Source organism: Lipotes vexillifer, unplaced genomic scaffold, assembly GCF_000442215.2.
Source record: "Lipotes vexillifer unplaced genomic scaffold, Lipotes_vexillifer_v1.1 scaffold742, whole genome shotgun sequence".
Taxonomy (NCBI): domain Eukaryota; kingdom Metazoa; phylum Chordata; class Mammalia; order Artiodactyla; family Lipotidae; genus Lipotes; species Lipotes vexillifer.
The window spans coordinates 242,875-261,236 of NW_006775459.1; the positions used below are offsets into that span (position 1 = coordinate 242,875).

The following is an 18,362-nucleotide window of genomic DNA, read 5'->3' on the forward strand; positions in this document are numbered from 1 at the left end:
TGGCCGCTGAGCCTGCGCGTCCGGAGCCTGTGCTCCGCAAATGGGAGAGGCCGCGACAGTGAGAGGCCCGCATAACGCAAGAAAAAAAAAAAAAAAAAAAAAAAATACTATGAGAACCACTGATTTCAAATTCAGCTTATTTGAATTAGGTAAGTTAAAAATCGTATATTTCTTTGTTTCTCAAAACTTTAATTTTTAGATTGGAAATTTAACTGTATAGAATTATTAAGTAACGCCACAGTTATATTCCCTGCTTTGTGAGGTAAAATGCCTGTGATAGCTTCATAGGCAGCCAGTGTTTTGTCTCTGATCCCTCTACTCTCTCTATTCTAAGTTTAAAGAGAATGGTTTCTCTTAGTGATCTCTTTGCTTCTTTATTGTGTTCTATTTCTACTGCTCTAATGCAGTTTACTGGCATTGTGGTATTCAAAGAGTTATATGGATTTTAAAAATACTTTTTTCAGATATTAAACAGTGAACAGTATATAAACATTAGTAAATTAAATGCAAATTATGTTGTTAGAACCTAGAGTTCCTTAAGTCAGCCTGCCTCCTCTCTGAGAAGTGATGTTTCTTTACCAAGTTGTATATCTAATCTGTCTCTCTTGTTCTTGATGATGCTAAGCATTTATCTGATTCCCTTGGAAGAATCCATTATGTTGGCAGTTAAATACAATATCAAGTAAACATTTACCACACTAAGTATCTGGGTCACTCTAGCTCATGCATTTTTCTCATATAAATGTTTAAATTTCCTCAGGACTACACAGACACTTTCCCCTGTCCTTACTCCACTAAATTTCTAAGCTAAAATTTGTTTAACTATCTTCTTTCTCCCATAGCATCTGAGATAAAGGCTTTCTTTGTTTAATAGCTGTCTCACAGTATTTCTTAGGTTCATCACATGCAAATTTGTGCACAATCACTGGAGGGGTAAAGGATAACTCTTTGGCAAGACAGAATATGGAAAATATAATTTCGATTTTGTTGCAAGATGTGATTTCATCACATGCTATTACATTAAGAAAAATATAAAATATAATTTTTTATTTCTTAAAACAATATAGGTGAACTTATTTGAAAAGCAGAAATAGAGACACAGACATAGAGAACGAACGTAGGGATACCAGGGGGGAAGGGGAGTGGGATGAATTGGGAGAAGGGGGTTGACATATACACACTACTATGTATAAAATAGATAACTAATGAGAACCTACTGTATAGCACAGGGGACTATACTCAATGCTCCATGGTGACCTAAATGGGAAGGAAATCCAAAAAAGAGGGGATATATATACACATATAGCTGATTCACTTTTCTGTACACCAGAAACTAACACAAAATTGTAAAACAACTATACTCCAGTAAAAATAAAAAAAATATGTTTATTTCAGATTGGTGAACTGATTCACACCCTTTTTCTTTTTCAAAAATGGTTTAGCCAAAAGACACTTATTTTGTTAATCCATATATTTTATTATCAAAAATTTATCATATGCATATAAGCCACACACCCAGAGCTTGATCCTCCAACAAATTTGCACAGGAAAATAAAAACACCTGATGCTAATTAACTAGGTAAAGAGGATTAAACAGTGCTAAGAAATAATCTTGACTTTAATCAGTAGTAAATTTATTTAAAATGTTAAGAAAATGGAAGAAAAATGATAAAATCATTTTTGCTAAAACGGGTATTAAGAAAAATGTTTTGATTCTTTAAATTCTATGGGCAATATGCTTACTGGTGGTCATTTAATTACTGGGTAGGAGAAGCTGAGAAAATGACCCCCAGCAGGAGTACAGAGTTTTCATTATTCATATAGAGTAGAAACCTTAGCTTAGGCTTTTAAGATATATTCCTGCATGAAAAGAAAAGATCTGGTAAGCTGTGCAAGTATGACTTAGATTTCTCTGGTACACAGTCAAATGCTAAGCAAGTACATTATTGCATACAGAGGAAACTTGTGTAGTCCAGAGAAGAAGGCAAGCAATTGTAGATCTTGCCATATGAAAGGAAGTTTCCTGAGTATTTTGAGTGACAAAAATAACATTGGGTAATCATCCACATTTATTTTTGAGTCCAAAAGATTCATTGGTAAACACTCTTAATTTCTACAGAAATCACACATTGCTACAAGGCATGTCACAATGACATAACACTTCTGCAGAAGCCAGAAGCATAGACTGAGGTAACTTACAGAAACAGCAAGAATTATAGTATAACCTTAGTCTATCTGGACTTATGAGATAGTTTTAAGTTTCATTAAGCTTTTATTGGAAGTATGACAACTGTCCCAGTCTATTTTCAGAAGCTTGTCTGTCCAGTTGCTCATGAATTTTATCAGGGCAAATGTGCAGATAGTGTTCAAAATGACCAAAGGCTATTATTATTTTGTAGAAGATTGTAAATACCAAAAGTGACAACTTTCTGCCATGTCTATTGAACTATATTATCTTCTTCCAATGGAATGCATTGCATTGTACCTCATTTACACATATTTATGTATTTATTCAAATATTTCTAATTTTTCTTATGATGCTTTCTCCCCAACCACCTTCACAGTTATTTACTTTCTCATGCTCACTCCACAATCCATAATAATAATTTTGATCATGAATTTGATCAATACCAAAGTCCATAGAACTGATTATATCTTGTAACCTAAGCATCACAGAAATATTTCTGTACCATCAAAAAGAAATAGTGGCTTTGTTCTGATGGCTAAGCAAAAATTTAGAATTTATTTTTAATGCAGGTCCAAAACTGAGTTTGATTTTTGAAAAATTATTGAATATTAATAGTTCAGTTTTTTTCACATTTAAAATCAAAACAATTTTCTTTTGTGCTCAGATGACTTTAACTGGTGATGAACTTGAAAAAGCAAAGAAGAATTTTCTGATAAGAAGATGATAGATAACTTGGTTTTAGAGAAAAACTTCATGGCCATGTGAAATAATAGTTTCTTCACTTTCTGACATTATTATTGCTTTATGTAATTTTTTAACAATAAAAAGTTTTGCTTTGATTTTGACATTTTGAAATAATTTAACAAAATTTACTAAGGTTTAATACTTAGTACTTTGTCAAGATATACTACATACAAATTTAACAAAATTTTTCAGTTTGAAAACCATGCAGAAGTAAAAAGCCATTTCTAGAATAGGAAAAAATTTCCCTTTGTATGATGAATATAATACTATGATTTGGGGCTCAACTTGGATTCTATGATAGGAAACATAACTACATTAGCAATACTAGTTACTGCTTAAACAGTAAAACAAAAGGAAACACTACAATATTATAACGTTCTACAAGCATTATATAAAATTCTGGTACTCATTTGTGACATTTTAGTAGACATCCTAATATTCTGTTATTGCTTTAATAGCTCATAGCCTGTGTCCTATTACTGACTTCCATGAACAATGTGAGACAACTGGGTTTTTGCAACGCAGTTGTAGATCAAAGTGGTTTATCATATAAATTGCTATCCATAGGAGTAGATAATTCTGATGAGATTTACTTCATTTACTTTTAAGAAATAAAAAAGTATCCCTAGATTTCACAGAGCATAATTAAAATACTAATTGAAATACTGTGCTATATGTGTTCTGTATGTCATCTCATTTTTCAGAGTTCTGCCAGTATTTTAAACATATCTTGCAAGCATATAATAATAACAAGCAATGCCTTTGTGATCTTTTTATCCAATGTTGTAGGCCAAATGTTTGGAATTTACCCTCTTTCTATTATAAAAGTAATTAAAAGTAAGTGAATGTAGAGTTTGTTTATTATGAAAATTGATAAAGGTATTAGCAAAAATTTGACAGAGATATTAGAATCCATAATGAAGCTTTTCTATGTGGTTTTATAGGTAGAATCAGCTGTACCTAAATATTAACTCTTTCTTTCTGGCACCTTTCACTGTTTTAATCTTAAAATACACACAGTAGTTTCTGATTGTGTGAATTAATTCAAATTGACATGAACCGAAGATTAGCTTAGACAGTGAAATAATCAAATTTTTATAATATTTGTTTTTAAACTTTAGTTTTCTGTCAGAAGAAAATGAAGAAAATAAATCTAAGATATAATGTTTGTAAATAAATTTAACCCTGTCCAAATTGGTAAACTATTTTAAAGTATATACAATTAATATATACTGCTAGCCCTTTTTATAGTTGTAGTCAGTAATGTAACTTTAGATTCCACTTATCATAATAAGTTGCAATTTTATACTATAAATCAAAGAAGAATATTCTGTCTGTTGCACCAAGAAAATAACAGATTTATTTGGCTAGTAAAAGAATCTCCTGAATTTGCTATCAACCAAATATGTGATATTTTATTATAAATGTTATGAAATTAAAGGGAACAGAAAATTATTAGTCCAATAAATAAGGATATGGTTTATCCTTATTTAAAGTTTTTACCTCAATCAGGACATGACATTATATATTACAAAATGTGTATTTGGTTTTCAGGTTTGTGTTGAGGATTAAACAAAAAACCGCACAGAATATAAAGTGCATAAGTACTTATGTGGATAAAACATGTCCTTACTCATATTTCTATATTTTATTTTTCTTTGTTTACTTGTTTTATTTTGTTTTCATACTATGAAAATGGTCATACATTTGTATTCTCTAAACTGTTGTTAGCACACATCTTTTTCCCCCTAAAAGTTTTCCCCACAAAATAGAATATGTTTTTCATTAGACCAATTGTGGATTAGTAATTTTCAGAAGAATCAGATGAATTTTAATGTGCATATATTTTTCTTTGTAATTTATAAATGAACCTTTCATATTCATCAACCTTCCATATTCACCTAACATAAACCATATTACCAGTTTTCAGTATTTTAATCTTCTGATATAGTATTAAAATATAGAAGATACAAGCAGTAAATCTTAATGTTTTATTTTCAAAATATGTTCCACTTTTGCATTTGAATTTATTCTCAGTCTACTTAAAAGCAAATGTTAAAGCTCACAAGAGGATGACTGTTATTTTCAGCTCCTCCTCAAACCATCCTTACAGCCGATTGAAAACCAGGATGGAGGAAATTAGCTGAATTTGATATAGTTCAGCTGAAGCTGAATTTTCCTTTATCTAATCTTAAGGGAATCAATAGCAGCAAATTCTTTTCCCTTAAACTTATGGACTTAAAACAACTTTGAAAAGCTAATAAATGACTAGGCAAAACGGGTTTTATTCAATAACCATGAAAGAAAATGTACCAAAATGACTCTCTATAGTTAATATTTGAATAAATAATATATTCAAGACATTTTTATTAAAATATTTTGTTAAACTTCTCATTTTAAGATCAGATGAAAGATATGCCTCTTGAAGGATTTTTACTTCGATGAACAATCTTATACTTCCACATTTACATAACGTTCAAAATAAAATACATTAAATACATGGGGCACTAATTTTTATTAAAGAAGCAACAAGAATCAAAATATTTCTTTAAAATGTGATCAATCTAATTTAAAATAAGATAAATGGAAACTCAATCTATCTATGCAGTAAGCAGAATAATGCCCCTTGCCTCACAGATATCCATATTCTAATCTTCAGAATCTGAATATATCGTTTCATAACAAAGGGGAATTAAGGTTGCAGATAGAATTAAGCTTACTTCTCAGCTGACTTTAATATAGGCAGATTACCCAGGATTATCCAGATGGATCAAATTTAATTGCAAGAGTACTTAAAGGTAGAAAAGAGAGGCAGGAGAGTGAGTCAAAGGAAGATGTGAGTGTTGAAGAAAGGCACGCAGAGATGTAACAGTTGTTACTCAAGATGGAGGAAGGGGGCCATGCATTAAGGACTGTGGGCATCATCTCAAAGCTGGAAAGGACAAAGATTATGCCCTAGAGATTCCAGAAGGGAATGTAACTCTTCTGACACCCTGATCTTCTTTTAGCCCAGTGAGACCGAGGCTGGCCTGCTGAACTACAGAACTGTAAGTTGTTTTTCATTGTTCTTAAGCCACTCAGTTTTTGGAAATTTGTTAAAACATCAATACAAAACTAATGCAATACATCATACTTTTAGTATCAGAGCAAAAGGGCAAAATACACAGCATACGGGTTTACAAGGTGTGTGTGTGTGTGTGTGTGTGTGTGTGTGTGAAGTTGACTTTAGTTGAGTCAATTTTACAATACTATCCCAAATTTCAAATATGCCTTTTGTCTTTATAATCCCATTTCTGGAAGCTTATTCTAAAGTTGTATTTACATTTATGGAAAATATGTGCACAGAAATGTTGATTTAAGACAATTTTTTAACTTAAAAATTTGAAATAATGAAATACAAATCAATAATCGCTTCCTATGCCTCTGTTTGTGTGGGTGTTGCTTTCATAGACTGTAATAGCTATAGCTTCAAAGAAAGACATCTTGGCAGATGGAGACAACTGAGGGTTAATTACTTTCAAGAATAAATTTTTGCAAATTTGAATATTGTACTGTGTGCATAAACAACTTATTAGAAATGGGTTAGTGAATATAAAACTGAATGATATCATCTCATAAATTTCAGGGCTAATGGATGGTGATTTTTTAAAAAGGTTATAGAGGTTTGGGTGAGAGTTGGAAAATCTAGTCTTCTAATTCTGGCCCACTTTTTGTTGGGGTTAAAGAGTTTTTGTTGACATCCTCACAGATTTTTCTTGAATCATGATAGATGAAATTGCAACAGTTTTCTTTGTCATAAGGTTAAGCGAAAAAACATGAGTAAACAGCAAATAGAAGACTTTGTAGAACAGCAGATAACAATCTTGTTTGAAACATAAATAAGTCACTGGTACTTGAGCCCTTCACTAGGTAAGGTTTCAGGTGTATCAAGGTAAGCAATTAGACTAAAGATGCCCTTCTACAAAGGGCTTGTGCTGAGAATGAAGTGATTCTTCTCACCTGGGACTTGCAAAGGAGATGATCATATGTGTAGCTCACTTTGAAGTGTGCTGTAGGTATGAGAAAAACCATCCATTTGTAATTGCTACTTTTAAAGGCAGGTGGGAGGAATGGGAACTCTCCCAAAAATCAGTTACACTTTTAAGAGAGCTGCGTTGGACTACTCCTATGGCATTTCCTCCAGTGAAGAAAGTTGTAACAAATAACCACAGGTAATTCCTAAAGTCAGCAATCCAAAGAGTGTTTAACAGGTTGAAAACTTAAAAGAGTTCTTTCAGTCTTGGTTCCAAATCCCCTAGGAAAAGAAAATGGTGATGGCCATATGGGCCTCCTAGGAAATGTTTATCATGTGTTGCATAAGAACCCTACGGGTCATAGGTCTGCTGCTATACATAGAGTGGAGAGGTACCACTGGATCAAGACAAAATACAGTGGCTGGGCACTTGGTGGGATAGAGCTCAGATGAGCAGCTGTATTTTCTCTAAAATGAAAATGAGTCTAAGATTGAGAAGCTCAAGAAACAAAAAATAACCACAACATGGAGTAGGGTGCATAATGGTAAATCCTCTCATACAGATCATAACTGTCTTAATTTTAGTTCTTATTTAATTTTATATGAATTTTTGCATAACAGTAATCAATGTACCCAACAAGGTAATAGAATAAAGATATTGAATTAGATGAATTATGAAAAGTAACAGTTTAAAGAAATATACTATTTTAATTTTAAATACAGTATAAAGTGCTTATATAGTATGAAGTCCTTAGAATCAGTTAGAAATGTTTGGACAATGCATAAACATACTATATATTTCAAATTAAAAACGATTGAAATTCATTAATACAAATATAACTAGTAAGTCAAAGTGCTTTTATAGCTCTTAAAATTTTTGCCATGGTTACAAAAGACATGATTGCATATTGCTCTGAAAAAAAATAGAATAGCACAACAAGATCAATGTAAAATTATATATATATATATATATATATATATATATATATATGGTCTTGTATGTAAGCTTGATTCTGGAAAAACTTTTTTCTGAAAACTAAAGAGGACATTTTTTTAAAGCCGTAAACTTTTCAAGTAAAGAGAGTTAGGAGAGCTGAACTTCCTCATCTATGCAGCCTCGGTGCTTTCAAAAAATCAATTTTATGTGTGTCACAAGGTCAACTGTGGACTCTAAAGTAGTAAATCCACATATTTCCAGCATAGTTTCATGGCAGAATTACATGCTTTCATAGTAGAAAAAGCAATGAGAAGGAGAAATAGCATCTGCTCAGCTTTAGGCCTGATTAGGGAAATTAGTTCCATCAACATATGTAAATGCCGATTGCTTACCTAACAGAATCTTAGAGCAGTAAGGAAGCATAAATGTTAGCTGGTACAAACTTGTCTCGGTAGTCTGGGCTTGGATACTGTTCTCCTAAGTGGTTTACTCAAAATCAACGAACTACAGAGAAAACTGAAACTTGAATACATGTTTTGTTATTTCTTAATGGACTAAGCATCTCTAATATTTGCCTGCTCGGTACCAACTTGTTTGAGGAACTGTCCCTATTCTAGACTTGTTTCTGATTTTCTACAAATCACAGAACCTCAGATGCAAACAGTGGTCTTAGGACTTAAGTTTTCACTTGGGACATTTTTCTTTAGGGAAATTTTCTCAGTAGTGATTTATTGGGACAGTAGTCTATTTGAACTTAATCTTGTTATGCAGCGTCTTGAAGAAACTTCTCATGAGTCACAGCTATTGAAAACTGAGTCGACATCTTTACCTTTTTTTCTTGGTTTTGTGGTGAAAGCTGAGTATAATCATTAAGGTTTAAATCAGGTATAGATTTTTCATAAATGCCTTTTGTCAGGTTAAGGAAACTGTCTTTATTCCTGTTTTGCCTAGTGCTCTTTATCATTTTTAGATGTTGACTTTTGCTAAAAAACCTTTTTTCTGCACATTTTGAGATAATCATGGTTTTCAAGAATTTTTGTGTGTGTTCATGGAGGGCATTTGTCTATAGTTTGTCAGGTTTTGGTATCAGGATAATTCTGGTCTTACAGAAGTATTAGAAAATGTTTGCTTTATTTGATTTCCTGAAAAAGTTTGTTTGAATTTACTTCTCTAAATGTTTTGTAGAATGCATGGTGATTCTTCACTGTATGGTTCACTTTCCAATTTCTTTAAGTTTCAGCTCCCTAGCTTTTTTAATTGTCCTCAGTGGAAAAAGTAGTCTGAGTTACCTGGTCATCTGTTACAAAAGCACAAAAGAACTTGGTAGTGGCTCTTCTTTCTTGGTTGGAGATGTTGATGAAAGAAGTGAAATTGAAATTGACTCATCTCAGTACCTATAAGGGGAAGCAGAAATGCACAATATCCTCTTAGCTTTACCCCTAAAATGTGTCTAATTACCTGGATAAGTCAAGTGAAGGAGAAATATTCAAAATATTAAAGCACTGATTAATGATTACTAAAAATGCATAATATCACAGACATTTTAATCTATCAGTCATGGTAAAGACATGTAAGCCAGGCGATTATATAAATCGTGTCCTCTGTTTGCCCTTGGTTTTTCTAATGTAACCCTGAATTTATCTCATGCTTTTTTCTTCATGCTTGCAACATTTCTGTTCTATATACTGTTGCTACACAACATATTATGGTGCTGTAAAACAGTTTATTATACTCATGGATTTTTTAAGGTCATCTATTGCATATAGCACATAGGAATGTCTTCTCTTAGATATACAATGTTTGGAGCGTCAACTGGAAATAATCAATAGGCAACTTATTTTGCTCATCTCAAGATACTGAAAACCTGCCCTTGTGGAACTTGGGCTCCAGTTTGTCCCAGATCATTTGGAGAAAATATGTATTGAAGAGTCATAGGCAGTTCAAGGCCATGAAGAGTCATGGCCTTTGTGATCAGACAATGATTTTCAAAAGGCTAATCCAGTGATGCACTTAATTAAAACCTTCAGTTTAAATGGCACTTTAATTTTAGGTTTTCAAGTTTTATATCATTTATCCATTGCCTTCCCCTTTAGAGGAGAGAAATGCATTACCCTATAAACTCCATTACAGTGTTGTGAACAAGGAGTATCACTGATGGACCACTGGTTTTTGTCATCTCACTATTGCTAGGAAGGTGTTGAACCAACAATTCCAAAAGTAATCTGAATATATTTAATGTGGTCTTGAAGACTGAATGCTAAAACTCTTTAGCTAAAAAGTCTTAAAGAAACTTAACTGCTTATGCAGGGAATATTTTGTGATTACAGAGCCTTTGATAATCTACCAGGAGTCTATGTTACTTAATGCATTTTGATAAAGCATAACTTTATTAAGGTTTGTTAGTGTGATTTTCTTTTTAGTAAGTATATGTCTTAGTCAATCCAAAATTTTCTCCAAGCAAATACCATTATAGTCATATTCAGTGACAAATATCCGTGTTTGTCTTTTCTGCATTTTGAAACAGAATAATTTTATAAATATCTTCAGTTAATGGATACTTCATTACTTCTACACATTGTAAAAGCAAGTCTTGATAGGTTTCTGTACTTTGACAGGCAAATTTCATTCCTTAGCATAGCTCAAGTTACTATTAAAACATAAATCTATAATATATATCTAGATACTTTTCAGAGAATATAACTTCAAATTTTCTATGTTATGCTTCTCAAAATGTCAAGATACAGAAGTCTACATAACCCTTAGAGATGTTGACGAAACCATATAATTTCCATTTGGAGATGATTCACAGTGCAGCTACTGAGAAAAGTCATATCCTTTATTGACTCTTTTGACTATGACTAATAGAGTAAGAAGAAATTTGATGAAAGGGACCTATAAATTTGATTACGTAAAATAGAGTTTCAGTTTGCATCTTTAAACATTTGTAGGAGTTCAAAATTTCAGTCATTTTTCAGCATTACATTTTATAAGCCCCTCTATATTAGAAAATTTAGTTGGCTACAATTTGAGAGACAGTAAAATAGAGTAAAATACTTTAAGTTAATACATTAAAAGTCATACCTTGACACATAGTATATGCTTCGGGAAGCAATACTTGGACTACCCAAGCCTTTGCTCAAGATTTCCAAAATTATAGTAACAAGTACTTAAAAAGTAGTATTTGGACATGCCTTCCTTATTATGCAATTAATCTTCTCTTTGACAAGAGACCTCTCAGGGATCATTCATAGATTTAACCATTAAGCCCAAAGAGGCCTATTGTGGACCATCACTTTTTAGTTGGTCATCCTGCCTCGTAACAACAGCTCTGTCATGTGGCGAGAATGAAATATGATTTTAGGTATGGGTTAGATAGGAGGGAGAAAAGAGTATGAATGTCTTGCAGTGAAGTTTAGCCTAATGAACTTTAGTAAAAATGGGGGATTTACATATGTTTCCTTGCTCAGTGGAGATGTCAACTTTTGGCTGTGAGCTCACAACATATTTCCAAAATTATTATTGTGATGTTGTTATTCTTTGTGAATATTGATAGTTCTGAAGGTCTTAGAGTCAGGGAGTAGGGGATATGAGTAAAGGCAAGACTCAGGTATTCATGGCTCCCTAAAAATATTAATTATGTAAAACTTTTTTATGTTTTATTTTTAGATTATTTATATTTTTATGAGTATCTAGATTAGTGTCTTTTTTTCCACTTCGTAAAAGGTGTAGTGAAATGAAAACTGAATAGATTCTCTCAACTTCTAATTTTTCAGGCCAGATGAACTAGAGTTTATATCTAACTAGTACTATTATCCAGGAGATAAAAAGGATCCAGAAACATAAAGTATGAAAGAAGAGGTAAAAGATGTGGAGTTATACATCACCCAAATCCAAAATTCCCTAACATGTTGAATAGAAAAGCTTATGAAGAATATACCCAAGCTGTTGCCAATTGTTACCTCTTATGAGGAAACTTAAATTAAGGGTTGGTGATTAAGGGTTTATGGCAGTGTTTGGTTTTATTTTTCATCTTTTGCTGTTAGAATACCTTTACAGTGAAAATGTGTGTATTCCTCCTGAGTTTAAAAAATGTAAAATATGAAATATAAATGTCTAGGAAAATAACAGCAATCATACTATGAAAAGAATAGTGATCAGGACATTTTGCATTCTTTAATTTTATACCCTTTTGTGTTTAATTTCTTTTTACAGCTAGAATGTGTTCATTCATGTTTGCAGCACTTAATTTTTAATTCTTTTCTACTTGACATTGACAACCCAGGTTTCTTTCCTTCCATCTCTCCTGTTTTTTTCTGTTTCCTTTCTGTTCACCTGTTTGTTAGCCTAGTCCTCCACTGCTACCCATCTCATGGATTAATAATGCCAGTTGATGCTTAGATGTGAGTTATATCTTAAGAGTATGGTAGAAAACAGTGGAGTAAGCTATTAACCTGTAAAATTGTGTTCGACACATCAGCCTTATGGAAGGTATCCATGTCATTCCTGAATCGGCTTATATTCTTGTTCCCAGAAAATTGCACGTGAAAGATTTATATTCATCAGACCGCCTTATATCTTAATGAGGAAACGTTGGCAGGTGTTAACATAAACATAGTTTAGAATACACAATATAAAAAGTTTGCTTATAGATATTACATAGGCCTCAAATTTTCCACATTTTTTGCTAAGATGTTTCTAGCATTTAGGACATAAGTTTAGCAGAAATAAACATAGCAGCTTAATGTGTATTTATACATTGGGAGATGACAAGTCAACTTTCCACTTTTCTCAGGCACAATTAGGAATTCTCACATCTAAAAACATATCTGAGGAACTACTATAAATGGAAGAAAAGTCCATCTTTCTTAATAATTAACAATTTAACAAGAATGGTTTTTTGTATTTACCCTGTGAAAATACATTCTGAATGCAAATAGAATCGTAATTTTTGTTAGATATTTTACTTGCTGCTTCTGTTTGAAAATAACTCTGCACAAATGAGCTCATCAAGAGACCATTCTTCTTATTCAGATTTCAGCTAAACTGTCAATGCTTTAGAGAATTCAAGAAACTAGGTAAAACATCTCTCTCTTCTCCCTCCCCAACCAAGATGCTATTTATCATATTATCCCCTAAATCCTTAAAAATTCTAACCACTGTTCCATTATCTCCTTAAAATAATACTTAAGCACATAATAGTAAACAAAAATAAACAACCTCTTTGTTTATTCCTGCATCTCCATTATCTATAATGATATCTAATATCAAGTAGCTACCCTATAAATATTTTTGAATGAATACATTTTAATTATTGAATAAATACCAGCAAATGAGTAGCAAATCTAATATTATTCTACTGGTGTACCCTGCCTTCACCTTGTCTAGATTATATTTGATCCGAAAGAGAAGGGTAGGATTTCTTCCAATGCCAATGGAGATGATCCATGTTACGACTATTGCTGCGAATTTTGTCAGCCATATGGTTGGAAAATTCTGGCTTCCATAATCTTGCAAGTGCTGCTGGTCTATGTCTTTCTAAAATTATGCTCATCCGGCTCCCTGCCTGGTCTATAGCAGTTGTTCAGGAAGGAAATTTCTGCATCCAGTTAACCCACACTGATAAAACATAGACAACAGGTAAAAATTTTTCAGTATCTCAAGTAGCCACTGTTTATTTCAAGCAGCTAACTTTTAAACTTGTAAACTCTCGATTACAAACACATTTTCTATTCTGATAATTATTAACCACAACATACATTTCTTTATATGCCACATTGAGCAAGAATGTTGGGCCAAGAAATTTTTCTAAATATTTTCTTACTGAGATACTTCTCATGAAGATCACATAGTAAATAGTATGATAAATAGACATAGGTATGCAGTAAAATATAGAAACAGGTAGACAGCATACTAATTTTTAAGAAGCATAAACTAAGAGTAGGGCTCAAAAACCGTATTCATACAAAAAGGAACAGAAATTGAAACATAACAGTGGATAACACATGCGCTTGCTGTGCCGTAGGTGTGAAATAGGCAGTGGCAGCTGAAAGTTCTGTTCCTGATAAATGGAACTAGAAATGCTGCACATGATATGGGAAACTAATCTTACTGCTTGAACCCTGTGTCCAATCAAGGTGTATATCAATGAGTGAAAAACTACAGTTGATTTGACTTCAATTAAATTCTTAACATTTTAAGATAATAATAGATTCAGCTACAGTTCTAAGAAATAATAGAGAACACATATATTCTTTCCCCCAATGAGAATATCTTGCAAAATTGTGGTGTAATATTACAACCAGGCTATTGGCATTAACATAATTAGAATACAAAATATATCTATGACTCCAAGGATCCCTTATGTTGTTCTTTTACAGCCACATCAGGCAAGCACTAAGCTGTTCTCTATCTCTACAATTTTGTCAGTTCAACAGATTTAAAAAAAAATATGCTATCTAATATTTTAGGATTTACTTTTTTCACACAGTATAATTCTCTGGAGAGTCATCTTATTTTTTGTGCATATCAATAATCTATTCCTTTTTATTGCTGAAAAGTATGTAAGGGATGGATGTACCAGTTTGGTTAACCATTCATTCATTCATTGGAAGGCATCTGTGTGGTTTACAGTTTTTGGACATAAATAAAGCTGCAAAAAAAAAAAAAAAACTTGGGTACAGGTTTAATTACTAAAGTAATTCTTCATTTCTTGGGGATAAGTGCCAAGGAGTGCATTGATTGTTTCTGGAATCTAGACACTAAATGACCCTAAAACTCAATCAAAATCTTTTCCAGAGAGGATCTAACATTTTACCTTTCCACCAACAGTATAGAATGATCTTTTTTTTCCATACTCTTGGTAACACTTGGTGTTTACACTTTTAAAATTTTTTTTTAAATTTTAACCATTCAGTTAGGTATATACTGTTATCTCATTGTGGTACTTTAAGTTGCATTTCCTTAATGACTATGATGTTGAAGATCTTTTCATGTGCTTATTTGTCATCTATATATCCTCTTCAGTCAAAAGTCTCTTCATATATTTTGCCCATTTTCTAATTGGAGTTCTTGTTCTTTTATTAAGTTTTATCGATACATTATTCACGTAGTCTAGATACTAGTCTTTGTCAAATACATAGTTTGAAATGTTTTCTCCCATTTTATAGCTGCTTTTTTTTTCAATTCATCAGTTTTTCCTTTTATATCTTGCACTTTGGTGCCAAATCTAAGACCTTTTGCCTAGCCCTAGATCTCAAATATTTCTCATTTTTGCATGAAAATGAAATAGTCTTATGTTTTATATCTTGGACCATGAACAATTTTGTGTAATTTTTGTAAGGTGAGACTTAGGTTATGGTTCATTTTTTTTAAAATCGTGACGGTACAATTCCTCCAGCACCTTTTACTTTTGAGACTATCTTTCGTCTGTTGAATTGCTTTTATGTAGTTGGGCATATTTGTTTCAATGTCTCTCTAGGCTTTTTATTTAATTCCATTGGTCTATGTCTACCTCTCCATCAATTTCACACAATCTTGATTATTATGAACATATGTCTTCAATTTGCATAGACTTGTATGAGCTATTCTAGTGCTGTTTGCTATTCCATGTAATTTTAGAATAATCTTGTCTATGTCTGTAAAAATAAAATTGTGACTTTGAGAGCAGTTACTCTAAACCTTTATTACATTGGAGAAAATTGAAAATTTTAAAATTAAGTTTTCCCATCCATGAAAATAGTGTGCTTTTTAATTTAGATCTCTGGACTTATTCATCAGTGTCATGATTTTTCAGCATACAATTCCTGTACATGTTTTTTATATTCATACCAAAGTATTTCATAGGCATATGCAATAATAATGTATTTAATTTTGGTGTACTTGTGGTTATTGCTAGTGTTTCAAAATTTTTTGTATATCATGTATTCTGTGATCTGAATGGAATTGCTAATTAGTTACAAATGTATATTCCTTGATTTTCTATGTAGACAATCATGTCATGTGAAAATAGGGCCAGGTTAATTTTTTCTTATCTATGTGCCTTTTATCTCCCCTATTATGCTTCATTATACTATCTAGAACTTCCAGCAGTATGTTGAATAAGAGGGCTGAGAGTGGACATCTTTGTTAATATATTGGATTATACTGATTTTCAAATATTGTACCTGTCTTGCATTTCTAGTATAAATCTCACTTGATCATGGTGTAGAATCCTTTTTATATATTGCTGAATTTTTGATAATATCTTGCTAAAGACTTTTGTACCTATTTGATTGTGGATATAAGCCTGCATTGTTCCTTTTTGTTCTGTCTTTGATTTGGAATCGAGAAAATAATAGGGTCCTAAAATAAATTGGAAGTGTTTCCTCCTTTTATTTTCTACAAGGTAATATATAGAATTGATGCTAATTCACTGAACATTTGGTAGAATTATTCAGTGAAATTATGTGGGTTTGGGAATTTATTTGTGGGAACTTTTAAATTATGAATTCAAATTCCTTAGTTAAAAGCTAATCACATTATCTGATTTGTATTAAATATGTTCTGGTAATTTTATATGTTTCCAGGAAGTGGTTCATTGCATTTAAGTTATCGGATTTAGGTGTGTAAAATTGTTGATAATATTCCCTATTATACTTTTGCTGTTTATATTTCAGACCTGATATTGGTAATTTGTGTCTTTGTCACTCTTGGTAGCAGTTTATCAGTTTCATTGTTCTTTCTGAGGACCAATTTTTTTGCTTTGTTGAGTTTTCTAAATCTGTGTTCTCTTTTAAATTCCATTTATTTCTGCTATTTTATTTTCTTCCTTTTTTGTTCTATATTTATTTTGGTCTTTTTAATCTAGATTGTTGATGTGGAACTTGAGAATAATATTGTAAGACCTTTCTCCTAGTCTAATATATCTCTTTGCGTATGACCAATTGCAAAAGATGCAATAAAATAGCAGAAAAAACACAAAATTCATGTGAGAAATCATATTATGGTAGATTTAACAATCCCTTATAGAAATTTAAGTGAACAAAACGTGTAAATGAATAAGATTATCTTAAAAGATTTTTAAGATATGCTGTTTACAAAAAACATACCTTTAAATATAAGAATGTAGAACATTGAAAATAAAAAATAGAAAACATGTAACGTGTAAAATTAATCAAGATAAAATTGATTTAAAAATATATAGACATTGTCCTTGATATGATGTGATTATCGTGGTACTTTACCTCAGTGGTTTACCTACCAAAAAATAAATAACTTCATTCTAATCATGAGGAAAACATCATACAAATTCAAATGGAGGAAACCTACAAAATCATTATACAGTACACCCCAAAACTGTCAAAGTCATCAAAAACAATGAAAGCCTGAGGAACTGTCAGTCAAAAGGGAACTAAGGAGATAAAATGGCTAAATGTAATTTAATTCCTGGATGGGATCATGAAATAAAAAGGACACTAGGTAAAACTAAGGAAACCTAAATAAAATATGGAAATTAATAATAGGTCAATATTGGTTCATAAGTTATAATAAAACTACCATACTAATTAGTGTAAGATGCTAATAATAGAGGGAGCTTAATGTAGAATTTATGGGCACTCTAAAGATGTATACAACATGGTTAACAGGTATATCCTTATTAACAATGATAAAACATGATTTTAATGTTGAAAAACTACTTTTTAAAAAAAGCGTACAGGAGACATATCATTATAGTGTGTCTTAACAGACTCCCCCCAAAATAATTATGAATATAGTTTGAGATCACAGTGGAATATAACTAGAAATGTTCAAATTCCTAAAAATTTAGAAAGTGAATATTGTACAAAAAGATATCTTTTATATGAAATAAATTACAATGTAAATTAGAAAATATTTTAACTGAAGGTATATTAATATGCCATAAAACTTTGTAGAATTCAACTTAAGATATGCTTGTAGTGCAATTTACATTCTCAAATGTGTATATTTGAAAGGAAAAAGACTGATTATCAATGATCTAATGAAAGAAAAATATGGAGGAAATAATGAAAATAAGAATGATAAGAAATTAGTGAAATAGAAAACAAATGAACAATAAGGAAGTTAGCAAGCCAAAAGTTGATTTTTGGAAATATGTTGAATGATAGAGGGGTAGAGAGAAAACTGATTACCAATATCAGTGATTTATAACAATGTAGCTTATTTGGTGTCAATTTAGCTTTTCAATTTTAGCTTTTAGGAATAATTCTGTTCCTACACAACTCTGCCCACTCATTTATGCTGATGTTGTCATAAATTGCATCTTTAATTTTAATGAATGTTTCTTTTAAATCATGTAGGAAATACAAAGTAGAGTTACAAACCAAAAATGCAATAATACTTGGTTTTATCTTTGCCTATGTATTTACCTTTACCAGCACATTTATTTCTTTATGCAGCTTTGAGTTTTTGTCTAGTATCTCTTCATTTTAACTCAAAAAACACCCCTTAATATTTATTGTAGG

The 18,362-nt window shown here is 31.6% G+C and overlaps 1 pseudogene; it reads left to right on the forward strand.

Annotated features, from left to right (window-relative positions):
- The first annotated feature begins 6,694 nt into the window (after positions 1-6,694).
- LOC103089933 (protein BTG4 pseudogene) lies at positions 6,695-7,397 on the forward strand (annotated as a pseudogene).
- The last annotated feature ends 10,965 nt before the right edge of the window (positions 7,398-18,362 follow it).